General features: G+C 36.0%; 1 pseudogene; it reads left to right on the top strand.

Moving 5' to 3' along the window:
• The first annotated feature begins 473 nt into the window (after positions 1-473).
• On the top strand, positions 474-3,314 carry LOC146999442 (uncharacterized; annotated as a pseudogene).
• Positions 3,315-14,767: the final 11,453 nt, after the last annotated feature.

Below are 14,767 nucleotides of genomic sequence, written 5' to 3'. Positions count from 1 at the left end.
AAGAATTTTTTTTTTTTTTTTTTTTTTTTTTTTTTTAATTTTTAACTGTATTTGGTGTTTTATGTTTTTCTCTATATCTTTAAATTTGTAAAGAAGATATTTCGTGTTTTTATTATTGTAGCCAATCAGCAAGAGGCGCAACAATATCTGTCCTATTACGTCACAACTTCTGTCTTGCCTCACAGCCTCTTTTTGGCAAGAAATTTGGAGTAAAACGATCGCTACGCAATGCTCCCGGTACGAGTCTTATTCCTGTGTGATAAAAATATATTTTATTAAACATAAAATATAGTTTTATATTGAATGCTGTTTCATTCAATTATGGAGTCAGATCAACTAATATACCACCTTCAATAGCAACCATCCCTCAATGGTGATTTCGGATGAAAATTCCTTTACAGTAACGGATACTTCTGGTTTTGATTCTTCCCGCTGGAGCGTGTTCCACCTGAAAAATGGCCGAAACCTAAACTTTTGCTGTGGTGATTCCTCCTTTTATTCAAGTTGATCCACCTCTTTGTTTTTACATGTTGGAATCTACTTTTGAACTAGCTGCTCCCAAACCGATAATGGAGCAAAAGAGAAAATTCAACTACGTCGTAGCTCACTTACCAGCTAATATTGCAACTGTTGTTCGTGATGTCATCATTCATCCTGGTAAAGTTAACCCATATGATGATCTGAAATCTGAATCTGAAAAGTTATAGAAAGATGTTCGGAATCCAAGACTTAAGAGATTCGTCAGCTGCTAGCAAGCGAAAGCTTCGGAGATAGAAAACCTAACGAACTTTTCCGCATTATGAAACGTCGCGTAGATAATCACAACATAGACGATTCACTTTTATTTGAACTCTTTAATCAGGCGATGCCTGTTCCTGTTCGGACTATTTTAGCTTCCATCTCTCCTATTACTTCGGATAAAGCTGCGAAGGTAGCTGATCGAATTTTAGCTATGAACAACACCAATATATCCGCCATTGCCTCTAATAACGAATCTTCTTCGGCGAATGCCAATTGTTCTTCTTCAGCTCAACTTCGTGAAGAAATCAAAGCTCTTCGAAAAAAAGTGTCCAAACTTCGTCGTTCCAGGAGTTCATCTCGTACCAATTTTTCTGGCCGCGAGCGTTCCAAATCGCGTGACAAAATTTTGTGGTGGTATCATCGGGAATTCAAGCATAGTGCAAAAAAAAATGTGTTTCTCCCATGTTCCCACAAGGTAAACTTGAAATCGGAAGAGTAGAGGCGACCGACTCTTCCCATCCTCACACATAGCGTCGTCTTTTCATTAGTGACCAATCAACAGGTAGATGTTTTCTAATAGATTCCGGGAATGATGCCAGTTTAATTGTTGCAAATAAATATGAACTGAAGGCACCAGTACTTCAAACCTTTCGTGCTGCTAATGGTTCGTCCATTAATGTGTATGGCCGCAAAACAATAACTGTTAATTTTAGTTTAAGACACAATTTTACTTTCTCTTTTTATATTTGCAATGTTACATGCTTAATCATAGGTGCAGATTTTTTATATTACTTTAACTTATCTCCTGATTTACGTAACAAGCGTCTAATTGATTTAACTACAAATTTTAAAGTACCTGCCAAATTGTAATATTTTTTCTGTAAAGTCTTCTGTAATGTATTTGGTAAAATATTGTTACAGTATTCTGATATTACTAAATTACCAGATCCCGATCAACCTGTGAAACACAATAGCTCCTGACCGCCTCAAAATTGCAAAAATTGAATTTTAGCGTATGATTCAATTGGGTCATATGAGACCTTCAAAAAGCCCCTATTCATCGCCCTTGCACATGGTGCCCAAGAAAGATTGACTGGAGACCTGTTGGCGACTATCGATCTCTTAATGCACAGACTGTTGACAGAAAAATATCCTATTCCTTGCATAGCTGATTTTACCTCAGATTGATCTCGTAAAAGCGTATCACCAAATTCCCATAAATCCGGATGATGTACATAAAACAGCTATATGTACTCATTTTGGTTTGTTTGAAAGTTTGTGAATGCAGTTTTGTCTTTGTAATGCTTCCTCAACCTTTCAACGGTTTATCGATGAAGTCACTAGAGACTTGCCTTTTGTTTACGCATTTATTGATGATTTATTTGTAGCTTCTAAAAATGAGCAAGAACACTTATAACATTTAAACCTGCCATTTTCTAAACTTCAGGAATATGGTCTATGTATAAATGTAGAAAAATGCAAATTTGGTCAATCTGTAAGGATCTTAAGTTTTACTAACGTTTATTTTATTTTAAATCTTTACTATCACTTCTTATTTTCTACTTCCGGCCAGAATTAAAAGCTTTAACTTATTTATGCAAATTTGTCTTGCGAACGCCAAGTACTTAAGTTGTGGCTTTTAGCCAAGCAAGAGAGAGGAAGGAGCTATTAGAAGCAGGCCGCTTGCCATAGTAGTTTTACTCGGTTGCTGGTTGCCTTCAAGGCCAGAGGTTTAATCCTCTTGATAATTTTAAACGTATCGTAGTGTTAGCAGTTCTCTGTACTACATACGGCTTTTTGCTAATATACGGCCAATCTTGAAGTAGGCACTTGTTTGATTAATCCAAAGTTAAGTTTAGTTAGAGTTTAGTTAATATTTTTATATTCTTACGTTCAGACCACAAGTGGTTGGTCTCTGTATTCCGAAGTCTGGAAATCATTGCAAAGAGAAAAAAATAAAGGGTTTCGTATACCCTTCCCGTGTGTATTGTCTACTTCCCAAATTTATTGAACATAGCTTTAGTGAGCTCCCTGTTCCGAGTCAGGACAGTCAATGTTCCCTAAGCAAGTAAGGAGGAACATAGAACCTAATAAATCTACCGTAGATTTCCTAGGATTTAAGTTATCGGAAGAAGGAATTGAACCCCTCCTTTATCGTGTCAAATACATCCTAGATTTTCCTCAGCCCCACTCTCTCGCACAATTACGCAGATTCTTAGGTTTATTTAATTTTTATAGACGTTGTATTCCCAAAGCTGCTCATAGACTCACCGTTAGTCAAATTCCTTGAAGGCCACACAAATAAAAAGAGACATCCTCATTCCAAAGCTTCTACTGAGCAATTACAATGGGACTATGAAGCAACACTCGCCTTCAAAGCGTCTAAGGAAGGTATCGCTAAAGCAACTCTGTTACAGCATCCCATGCCCGGTGCACAATTAAGTCTATGGGTCGATGCGTTTGATGTAGTAATCGGCGGCTCGCTCATAAAACTTGTTAAACAACAGGGGGAACCTATAACTTTCTATTTAGCTAAACTAAGTAAATCTCAAAGGAATTGGTCTAGACCGTGAACTCTATGCTATGTATTCTTCAGTAAAACAATTCTGACATATGCTTGAAGGGAGAAATTTTATCATTTATACTGATTAGAAACCGCTTAAATTTGCCTTCCAGCAACATCCTGATAAATGCAGTCCTCGCCAATTACGACATTTGGATTTTATCTCCCAGTTTACTACTCATACTGAATATACTAAAGGCTCTGATAATATTGTCGCCGTTACACTTTCCCGAATTGAGATAGATGATATTTCCTCTACTGTGATCGATTTTCAAAAATTCGCTGCTGCACAATCAAGCGATGAAGAACTTCAACAACTCTTTGCATCAAATATATCCTCTCTAAAATTAGAGAAACATTATTTTCCTCTCGAGGATATTCATCTGTATTGTGACATGTCACAAAAACATCCCTGTCCTTTTGTTACTCAGTCTATGAGATTAACAGCTTTCAAAACTTTACATTTTTTTTTTCCATCCAGGTATCTCAGCCTCCATCGATTTAATCGCTAAACGTTTTGTATGGGCAGGCATGAGAAAAGAAATAAAATCTTTTATGCGGAGCTGTGATCAATATCAACGAGCTAAAATCGCCAAACACACCAAATCTCCTATCGGCACAATAACTGGTTTATATTGAGAACTAAAGCCCTACGACAGAGAATCTACAACATCATTAACCTGCCAATGTCATCAGGACTAGTTATTGTGCCCACGAACTAAGTAAGATCTATGTCAATTTTCTTCCTGAAAAGTTTCTGTGGCGTTTTGTAAGAGCAAATTTATGCTTTACTCCACCAGCGACAGTGCCACTAGTGCCAGAATTGCAGCAGTAAAAATAATTAATCAAGTAATCCAGTGAGGTATATAAATATTCAAAGCTTACATGAATTTATGCATTGAATGTAAACTACGATACATACGTACTTTTATGTATTCAAGAATTATTGTACATATTGTTACGAAATGTACAGGTGCGGTGAGATAGCTTCCCCGCAAAGCAGTTTTAGGGTTAAAGGAAGGCAGGTTTGCCACATTTGGCGAGAAATCACCCATTTGGCACTATTTGGCGACAAAATTGCGATATACCATGGACGGATGGAGAACCTTCTGGAACGAATTCTTGCTGGTTTAGCCCAGAATGTTCTCGAACACAAGCCCAAAGCTATATAAACCCTGCTGGTCCGCAGTCAGTTAGTGAGAGTGTGCCTCGTCTAGAGTGCGAGTGCGATATAGTTAGTATCGAGTGTGCCTCGTTTAGCGAAACGTGCGGAATCGATCAAGTTGAGAGCCGGGCAGCGAGTGCCGAGTAGGTCGTCGAGTGCACCGAAGGAGTGTCTTAGTGTATCGCGGTTAGTGCATGGTCGAGAGAGCGTGTTGAGCTCCGGGAACGACTGAACCGAAGAGTCGGGAGCTGTGCTCTGTGTGTCGTCGAGTACATCGCGAGTTGTAGCATGGAGAGTCTCGAGAGTACGCGAAGTTCCGAGAACGACCAAGCAGAGTCGGAAGCTGTACTCTAGTGCTTTGCCGTGAAGCTGTCTCCACTGTGATAGCCTGATAACCTGGAGGCTGCGTCGCTGATCGTGTCAGCGTGTTTATAGTAGTTCATCGCCGACTGTAGAAACGTGTTTTGAAGCTGTCCTCACAATACTGGCCAATAAAGTGTGTTTCGATACTTCATCAAGTGTTGTCGTTATTCACTCCAAATCCTCACGAACCTCGTACGAACGTGAAGGTAGAAAATAACGTAACAACTGGTGTCAGAAGTAAGAAAGAACGCAACAATATATATAAGTGTCAAAAACCATACTAAGTACTCATAACTAATGTATATAGGATAATGTAATCAACTAATCAAATGTTTTTATTGCAATCAAGTATTTAAGTATATAACAAGTATTTAAATGTATAAACGGTATTCATAATATAATTATGTATCTATTATGTTTTTATTGCAATCAAGTGTTCAAGTGTATAACTAAATAGTATTTAAATGTACAAACGGTATTCATAACATAAGGATGTATCTATTATAACAACGCATGTATGTATTCAAATAAAGCAAGCCCCAAATAATGAATGTAAACAGCTCTAAGGTATGTCTTGCCGTAATCAAGCTGGCAAGTACATAACTAATGTATTCATGTAACTTTATAGTGTATCCAATGTATTAATGTATTTTATTGCTGGATCATATTTCATGCATTTAAGAATTATTGTTATTATTATTGGTACTAGTATGACTATTATTAATATTAGCATTTTATATATTATTATTATTTTGTATGTATATGTATTATTTTGTAGGTATGCGTATTATTATTAGTATTTGTTAATGTATCTAAGAATTTTGGCAACGTGCGCCCAAGAGCATCACCAACGCATTCTAATAGCTTATATTCATGCAGCTAACGTATTCATGTAACATCATCCAGGTCCCTGTTCGTTCATGCGACTTTACAGAGAAGCAAATGCATTTCCGGTGAAGGCCTCCTGGGACTCGGGAGCTGCCGGTTCAAGATAGTGGAGGACGTGGGACATATACCTGCTTACCTTTGTTAGACATCAGGTGTCCCCGTCTTCCGTCACCTGTCACCTATCGGCACATTTGCTGAACCCGATGCTTGTTTTGCACACATACATATAGATTTTATAGGCCCTCTACCTCCATCTGACAGAAAATAGTTTTGCATGACTATCATAGACACAAGATGGCTGAAAGTTATTCCAACAACAGATATGACTGCGGAAACAGCTGCTCGTGCATTAGTACGTGGCTGGATATCAAGATTTGGATGCCCAGTTACAATTACATCTGACCAGGGTAAAAATTTTGAATTTAATCTTTTTAGAGAACTTACTCGCACACTGGGCTGTAACAGTATTCGAACCTCTGCATACCACCCCTAGTCAAATGGAATTATCGAACGCTTCCATCGGCATCTCAAGACAGCCCTTAAAACACATAGCACCGCACAATGGATTTTGGACTGTGTTCACTGCCACGCCTATCGAATTAATTTCTACCTTTTCGTTGCCCTGCGTTGGCAACACGCTTTTGAGATTTGTCGCTCGTAGGATTCGGTCGCTAAAAGCGTAGCTGGCATGTAACTGTTGTAATTTTTATTTTATGCTTATCTGTACTCCTGAATTATTACTAAATGTTTACGTGTGAATGTTATATCATTAAATGTCTTCAGTTTGATTTAAATACAACAAGAGTCGACTGAATTTATTAAGTATATTTAATGTCGAAATTGCGTCATCCATGTCGGCGCCATTCTAATACGAGGTACGTAAACAAATTGGATTATTTAATTATGGCAAAGCACACGAGGGCTATCTGCCTAAAGGGAGGAATGCCTTCGTGGAGGACTTTCTAAGGTAAACTGGCTCGTATACACGTTACACATGGGGAAAACCACGAAAACGCTCATGCAGCCAGCCCGTTCGCGGGATTCGAACCTCGGACCGAACTACCAGTGTTCAGCGTCTTTACCGCTCGGCCGCTGGTGGGCACCGCACAATGGATTGACACTCTTCCACTTGTCGTCTTAGGCATACGCTCAGCTATTAAAGATGATGTCAAAGCAACTTCTGTTCAACTTGTCTATGACACAACATTAAGATTACCTTCCTATGTAGAAACGAGTGATGCCATAAATCAGACCTTAAATTCTGCATATGTAAATAGTTTACTTCAAATAATGAGATCTTTAAATCCTATTTCTACTGCCTTACACGGTAGTCCTAAAATGTTCACCAATCCCTCATTAAAAACTTGTTCTCACATATTTTTAAGATCACATATCTGATAAAGTTATCCTGCATTGACACCACCTTATACTGGACCTCATTTAATCGTTGACAGAAATGATGAGAATTTGATTATTGATGTAAATGGCAAACGTACTACAGTTTCAATTGATCGCGTAAAACCTGCTTACCTCCTGCCAGATGACGTTACTCATACCTCATCTTTACCTCCAGTTCAACTTTATCCCCACTATGCTTTAATAAAACGTCTACCACTAAAAGTGGGCGTAAAATCCGATTTCCAAAGCATTTATTCACAGACTACATTCCTTGAGTAGAAACCTATACTATAACGTTTTGTATTATGCATATGTTTCTACTGTATCTATACCACGTACAGTATATTTTTATTTTAGTGTATACTTCATATTCTATATTGCACTATTATATCATTATTTTCTGTATATATTGTAAATATTTATTGTAATTTATAATCGTGACTTCGTCACTGGGGGCATACTCTGCAGCCAATCAGCAAGACGCGCAACAATATCTGTCCTGTTACGTCACAACTTCTGTCTCACCTCACAGCCTCTTTTTGGCCGGCGCCGTTGGAGTAAAGAGATCGCTACGCAATGCTCCCGGTACGAGTCTTAGTCCTGTGTGTATAATAAAATATATTTTTATATTGAATGCTGTTTCATTCAATTTTGGAGTCAGATCAACTAATATACCACCTTCAATCGCAACCATCTTTCATTATTTTTGCTTTGCTGCGATGTGAGAATTGAAATAATTGAATGAGAAATACATCTGTAATGAAATTCGAGGAAATAAGTGTTTCGTATTAGCAGCAAATATTGTCGCCAGTTTGTTTCGGACAGAGGACAATGTTTGCGAGTAGCGCATGCGCACAAGGTAAGCTGTGCTGTATCGTATGTGAAAAACTGTTTATTTTGTATTTGTTTAATTTCTTTGATACATCGTTTTAAATTTATTATAGTATTTGAATAGAACATGTGGAACGATTAGATAATTCTTCAGATAAATTATTTTTTTGCATTCTGAGTTATAAAATGAATGAGATGTTAAGTGAACCTACTGCCAAAGTATCGCCATGGTAAATAAATATAGTGAATTTTAAAAAGCGCTTTTTTTTTCTGTTGTGGTTTATGCGCTATCGGCGAAGTAGATTTAATTCAATTCAAGAAGTTAAATGAAATTCAGGAAAAAATGCATATAATTTAATATTTCATACAAAGAAGATATGTGGTGTACACATCAGACTTTTTTTTGGGGAGAGTGGGTGGGTTCCAGTGGTTAGGCAAGAAATTACATGGAACTAAAATCTTGAAAACAGAAGTTACGAACAATAGAACTAAGAACAAAAAGACCGAAGTCAATGCTTAAAGAGAGTACTTGCCCAGTATCTCTTTTTCTGTAAGACCACGAAGAGCCCCACATCGGAGCAGGTGGTCCCTGTCCTGCAGGTGTCATTTCTTCTGCAAAATCCCAAAGTGGGTAAGTAGGATCGCTTGAAAAGCCTATGCGGTGCGGGTGGGTGGCAAGGCAATTATGTCCTGTAGACAGACGGAAAGCCGCAACTTTATTGCGTCTTGGGCTATAGGGAATAAGAAAATGACTTAACATTCTCCAACTTTTTAAGGCTGTACGTGTCTGATGATTTCGTTAAGATATTAGGCGAAAATAATGTTTTTTAAAAGTTTTATTCTCCAATGACGAAATGACTTTATCAGAATGTTGTGGTAAGCTGGCACTTCTTTTTGCAGAGAAGTCCGCTTGTTCATTGCCCCAAAGGCCACAACGACCAGGCACCCACTGGAGAACGATTTGTTTCCCTTTAAAGTGAGAGCTCAGGAATTCTTGACATTTCAAAATTTAAGGTGCTAATGGATGTTCAACAGAGCTAATTAATTGACTGAATGCTGTGCATTCAGTCAATTAATTAGCTAATTGACTTAATTAGCTAATTAATTACTAATTGACTGAATGCTCGAAATTGCCGGTACAGTTACATAGAGCCAGATACAGTACAGTTATATAAGGAATAGACTAATTACAGTTACGTAGGGATCGGATCAAAATCTCTAAACGTAGGCCAAGTTTGGATACATTTGGCGATTTCTTGTCCAATTCGAGTTCGCCATTTACCTCAATGTAACCCTGTAACCTCATTTTTCCCAGCGAACTTTCGGATTCGGCATTTATGTTACATTGGTAGACCCACATCTTCGTGGTGCACCCTGGAAACACTTTGCGGCTAAGTTATCTACAATTTTGATATACTTCCTACCCTTCGTCTATGGAACTTATGTCTCTTTAATATGTCTTATGAATTTCTGAGCCAGGTTTTAAATTAAAAAGAAAATGGTACTGAAATTAAGCAACATGATAAGAAATATCAGATATGTCAAATGTATGATACGAAGAAGACAGGAAGAAACCATTAGTATGGCACATATGGAATTAATGAATATTTAAATACTGAAACAATTTTAGGATGTCAAATTTTAAAATGATGACATCATATCGTCAAGACGTACAAGAAGTCTAGGAAGTTGGAAACGATTACTACGATAATGATCCATGCTCATCAAATACAGAACTTGAAATGTTTAGAAATAATTAAATGAGACAGAAAGAACTATGATTATGCTCTAATTAAAAGTGACCTCTGTGCCTTATTTTAATATATAACATATATATATATATATATAGAGAGAGAGAGAGAGAGTTAAATTCAATATTTCTCAGTTGTTTTCCCTGGCGGGTGGCGGTTCAAATTTCTTATTAATAATTTAGAAATATACCTAATTAAGCTCGGATTTTTATAAATATTATTGTGTATTTTTAAATAATGGAAAACTTTTGTTACATACACAGGGCCCTCCAGCGTACATAGCGTCGGTCTGAATAAATTTTACATTGATGCCAGTCACTTTCCAGTTATACTGTAAAGGTACCCAAGTAAAAAGACAGATATCGTGTAATTCACAAAATTTATAACCTTGTAATTACTACATCTAGTTTACGATGATACATTAAGTCTCGAAATACATTTTACATGAGGTTGCTACACTTTTATTGTCTGAGCTATAATTATAACGTCAAGAGGTGTGAACTATCAAGGTCAACGTCCGAGTATACATTAGTCCTCAGATTTATAACTCGGTGAGAATCTTCTCATAGCACACAAGACCAAAATCGTCTGTAACTGTTGAGAAGAATCGTCTGTAACCGTCTTAGACAAGTTTCACTGCAGTTCGTTCGAGAGGCATTTCAGAATGTCCTAATATTAGAAGTTAATATTGTTACGTGCGTACGGATTCGTAATGGATTGAATGCACACATAACTGACGACAGCTTGATGAAATTTATTTTCCCAAAAGAAACACTTTACAATTCTGGGAGAAAAAAAAAAAAAAGAACAATCAGCAATTACCACTACGCAAACTACTAAGAGCGTTAAACACGAGGCAGTACAAAAGCCTCAAATGCGTAAGCTCGTACAGTGACTCAATACTATGAGCTGAACTCCGAACTCAACTCTGAACTAAATTGAAAACTGATGATCTTTCCGGTCTTCTATAGTTTTCCTCCGGTGGCCAAGACATTTCCAGTACCTTCGATTTCTCGAAATTGCCGGTACAGTTACATAGAGCCAGATACAGTACAGTTATATAAGGAATAGACTAATTACAGTTACGTAGGGATCGGATCAAAATCTCTAAACGTAGGCCAAGTTTGGATACATTTGGCGATTTCTTGTCCAATTCGAGTTCGCCATTTACCTCAATGTAACCCTGTAACCTCATTTTTCCCAGCGAACTTTCGGATTCGGCATTTATGTTACATTATACAAGAAATACTACAATTTACGTATATTGTCACTAAAATTATTTACATATGTAGAAAATTCCTAACAATATATACTATCCTCTCGTGGCAATCACTTTCCTAACCTTTGAAAGTGACCATTATTTTTGGGAACACACGTAACACTATACTGAACTAATCTAGAAGATCGTCTCTAAAAAAGGCTAAAATCATCTGGAACTGTGGATGGTCACATTCGTTTCTTTTTTACTTCGTTAAAAGCCAACTTTAAATAGTATTATTATATAGCTATTATTCCACATTACAGTAATCTCTCAAAGCAGGACAGGATAGTTTCGGCGAACATAGAGAAGGGGCACTTTATTTCACGCATAGTCTTAGATTACTTTCAAACAGGTAATATGTTGCTGACATGTTAGAGCAAAACTACACAGACTTCGCGGTTCGAAATCATTTTGGTCTTCTGTGAAAATGTTGTCCTTTCGATACATGATAATTGATTCAAAAACCAAAATGTAATTGGTGCTACTTTGGTAGACTGTTGTACGGATTTTTGGCAATTTACTTTGGCGCAATTGTTGGCGCGGTTTATACAATCGTCAGCCATATTGAAAAGCGCTGTTTTTACGTATTTTGCGCGTAGTAAAGTATTCGAAACCATAAAAAAATAAATATCGTTAAAAATAATGGATTAATTTTGTTTTGAAAACTTTGTTTTTTAAGATGGCTGGCAAATGTAAATAAATACATTTACTACGAGTATAAAATACTAAAGTAAGGTTACATTATTACTTTCATATAGCAAAGAAATAGAATAAAAACACCGCTATAAAAACATTGCGTCAACTTTTAATTGGATTAAAATATTACTTAAATTGAATATCGAATTAAAAATCATCATGCCAACGTTTAAAAGACTTAAAATATTACTTAAATTCAAATACTTTAAAATAAGTAAATAAGAACGTTTCGTACACCGCTATAAAAACATTGCGTCAACTTTTAATTGGATTAAAATATTACTTAAATTGAATATCGAATTAAAAACCATCATGCCAACGTTTAAAAGAATTAAAATATTACTTAAATTCAAATACTTTAAAATAAGTAAATAAGAACGTTTCGTACACTAGAGCTAAAATGACAGCAATAAACTGCCAATAAAACAATAGACTGCCGGTAAAAAAGGAGAAATGTCTAATACCATTCTTTTTATCGTTACAGCGGTTATTTCTGCCATCGTAACCACAATACCATATACGGCCGTCATCAGAATCGGCTCTTTTAACGATCTTCATCTGTGATTCACATTTCTCACACTACATTGAAGAAGCAATTAGCGAGGTTTCCTCCAAAAATTAAAAATAAATTTCCTCTAACCCTTGTAACAATTTATAAATAAATCTTTGATTAGGAAAGCCAGGTTGGTCAAAATAAGGTCTCAAAGGACAATTTTTTGATTCCGATACCAATAATTCTTGGTACTTACCAATAACATCATTTTTCTTTGAAAGGGACATATCCATTCCCTGTGAAATCTAAGGAATTCAAAGAGATGAATAATAAAGTTTTAAAATGGCGCGGTTATGTACAAATATTCAGTAACCAATCAGGGAGCTGATTACAGCTCGTTAATGCACAAATATTCTGTAACCAATCAGGGAGCTGATTACTGCTCGTTAATGTACAAATATTCTGTAACCAATCAAGGAGCTGATTACAGCTCGTTAATGTACAAATATTCTGTAACCAATCAGGGAGCTGATTACAGCTCGTTAATGCACAAATATTCTGTAACCAATCAGGGAGCTGATTACTGCTCGTTAATGTACAAATATTCTGTAACCAATCAAGGAGCTGATTACAGCTCGTTAATGCACAAATATTCTGTAACCAATCAGGGAGCTGATTACAGCTCGTTAATGTACAAATATTCTGTAACCAATCAGGGAGCTGATTACAGCTCGTTAATGCACAAATATTCTGTAATCAATCAGGGAGCTGATTACATCACGAAAAAAGTTAAAATTATTTAAATGGTCATACACAATAAAATCATTTTTTAAAAAAAAGCAAAATTAAATTGTATTTTAATATTTAAGAGCCATGAATAATGTTTAAAACATTAGATTAAATTTATAGATATTAAAACTAATTACTTTTAAAGCAAGGTGATCACATCATCCACAACATAAAATTATATAAAATATCATAAACAATAAAATTTTTATTTCAAATAAAAATGCAAAATTAAATTGATTTTTAATATTTAGAAGCCATAAATAATATTTAAAACACGGAATTTATGCATAAAAAAACGCATTACTTTTTAAATAAAATGACAAAAGTATCGGTTACCATAAATAACCTGTCCAGCAATGAGTTTACCATAAGTCGTATCGCTCGCCAAAATACGTGCAACCGTCTACCAAAGGCAAAATGCAATACAATTTATCTTTCAATTTTAATCAGAAACCTCGAATATTGAAAGGTAATGCGTTGCCACTGCCGGAAATAAAATACTTTTATCCTCCACGCACCAGTCTGTTGCCATTCAGTTAAGTGATAGATATTTAACTTTCATTAATCTGTCTGTTACTGAGTAACAAACTAAGCGATTTTAAGCAAAAAAGGCACTTCTTAAGAATATTTTTACTTCTTTTAATATGATTGATATAAATAATAATGCATTTAAATCATGAGATGTTTGATTAGAAATATTAAATGTTTTTATGAAAACAAACTAGCTAGACTTATTAAAATCATTATCTATTCTTTCTTTTTTTATAATTACTATTTTAGGTGGCTAACCGCGCAAATGGCTACTCATATTTATTAGAAAGATGTTTCTAATCTCTTATATACTCCATATGTTACGTACCTGGTAAAAGAAATCATTTGGCTTTTAAATTGGAGAACGCGCGCGAGGGAGGGAAAAAAAAGTGAGTTGTTGTTGTTGTTTCATCTGTTGCTAATTGCCCTCGTTACGGTTTCAGTTTCGTGTTTTTGCCTCAACAGCTGGAAGAAGTAGAAGTTAACTGGTTCTCCTTCAAAAGAAGCGCACCGATTCCAAGAAACTGACAAATCAAATTTCGCTTTTTTTAATTCTCGATTCCCGAGGAAAAGAAGGCTCGGCACTTTTCTTCAGACAAACCTCGTTTTCTAAATCCAAGGACAACCCAGTTTATAAGAGGATATTGAGTCCAACTGACCGGTGCAACGCCTTCCGAATTTTCTTGCCGTTTATTTTCGCATTAAAGTGCTTTTTGATTGGTTATTATTTGATTCACCACGGCTACTGACCTTCGCCATTTCAAGGGCGCAACGCAATCGGTGCTAGATGCGCGATAATTTTGCCGTAGATCCTAAGTTGCAATTTTTTTTATATTAATTCTTACATGTACTCTAATGACTTTTGCATTCTATTACAAAACAAGAAAAACACAGTTGCAAGATTAAGTTTCTTCTGGCGTTCAGCCAAATCGAAACCGAAACGAACGAAGTTTTCTGGAGAGATAAAAGCTACCGATATAACGGGGAAAATATAACGCGCAAATTAATCTAAGTTATAACAGAAGTGTACTCAAAATTAAATAAAAAATTACTAGCATTTATATAGCATAGTAAAAATTTAAGCATACATGTAATTAAGAGTCAATTTCAGGAATATTTCTGAGTATTTCAGTTAACAATGCTGTCGAATGTTTCTACGAACTGAAATCGTATCATGTATGCATCTTTTACATACAGTCAAGGCCGGCATCAGACATTTTGCCGCCCAGACAGATTTTGAGGGCAAATAGGTCTCTGTTTATCCATCCAGTGTAAATGTGTTACACACCAGGGTGCC

This window comes from Stegodyphus dumicola, chromosome 1 (genome assembly GCF_044657685.1).
Source record: "Stegodyphus dumicola isolate Sdum_Otavi_A_Nest chromosome 1, ASM4465768v1".
Classification (NCBI taxonomy): domain Eukaryota; kingdom Metazoa; phylum Arthropoda; class Arachnida; order Araneae; family Eresidae; genus Stegodyphus; species Stegodyphus dumicola.
The sequence above is the reverse complement of the archived record's forward strand: the minus strand, read 5'-3'. Positions and strand labels throughout refer to the sequence as shown.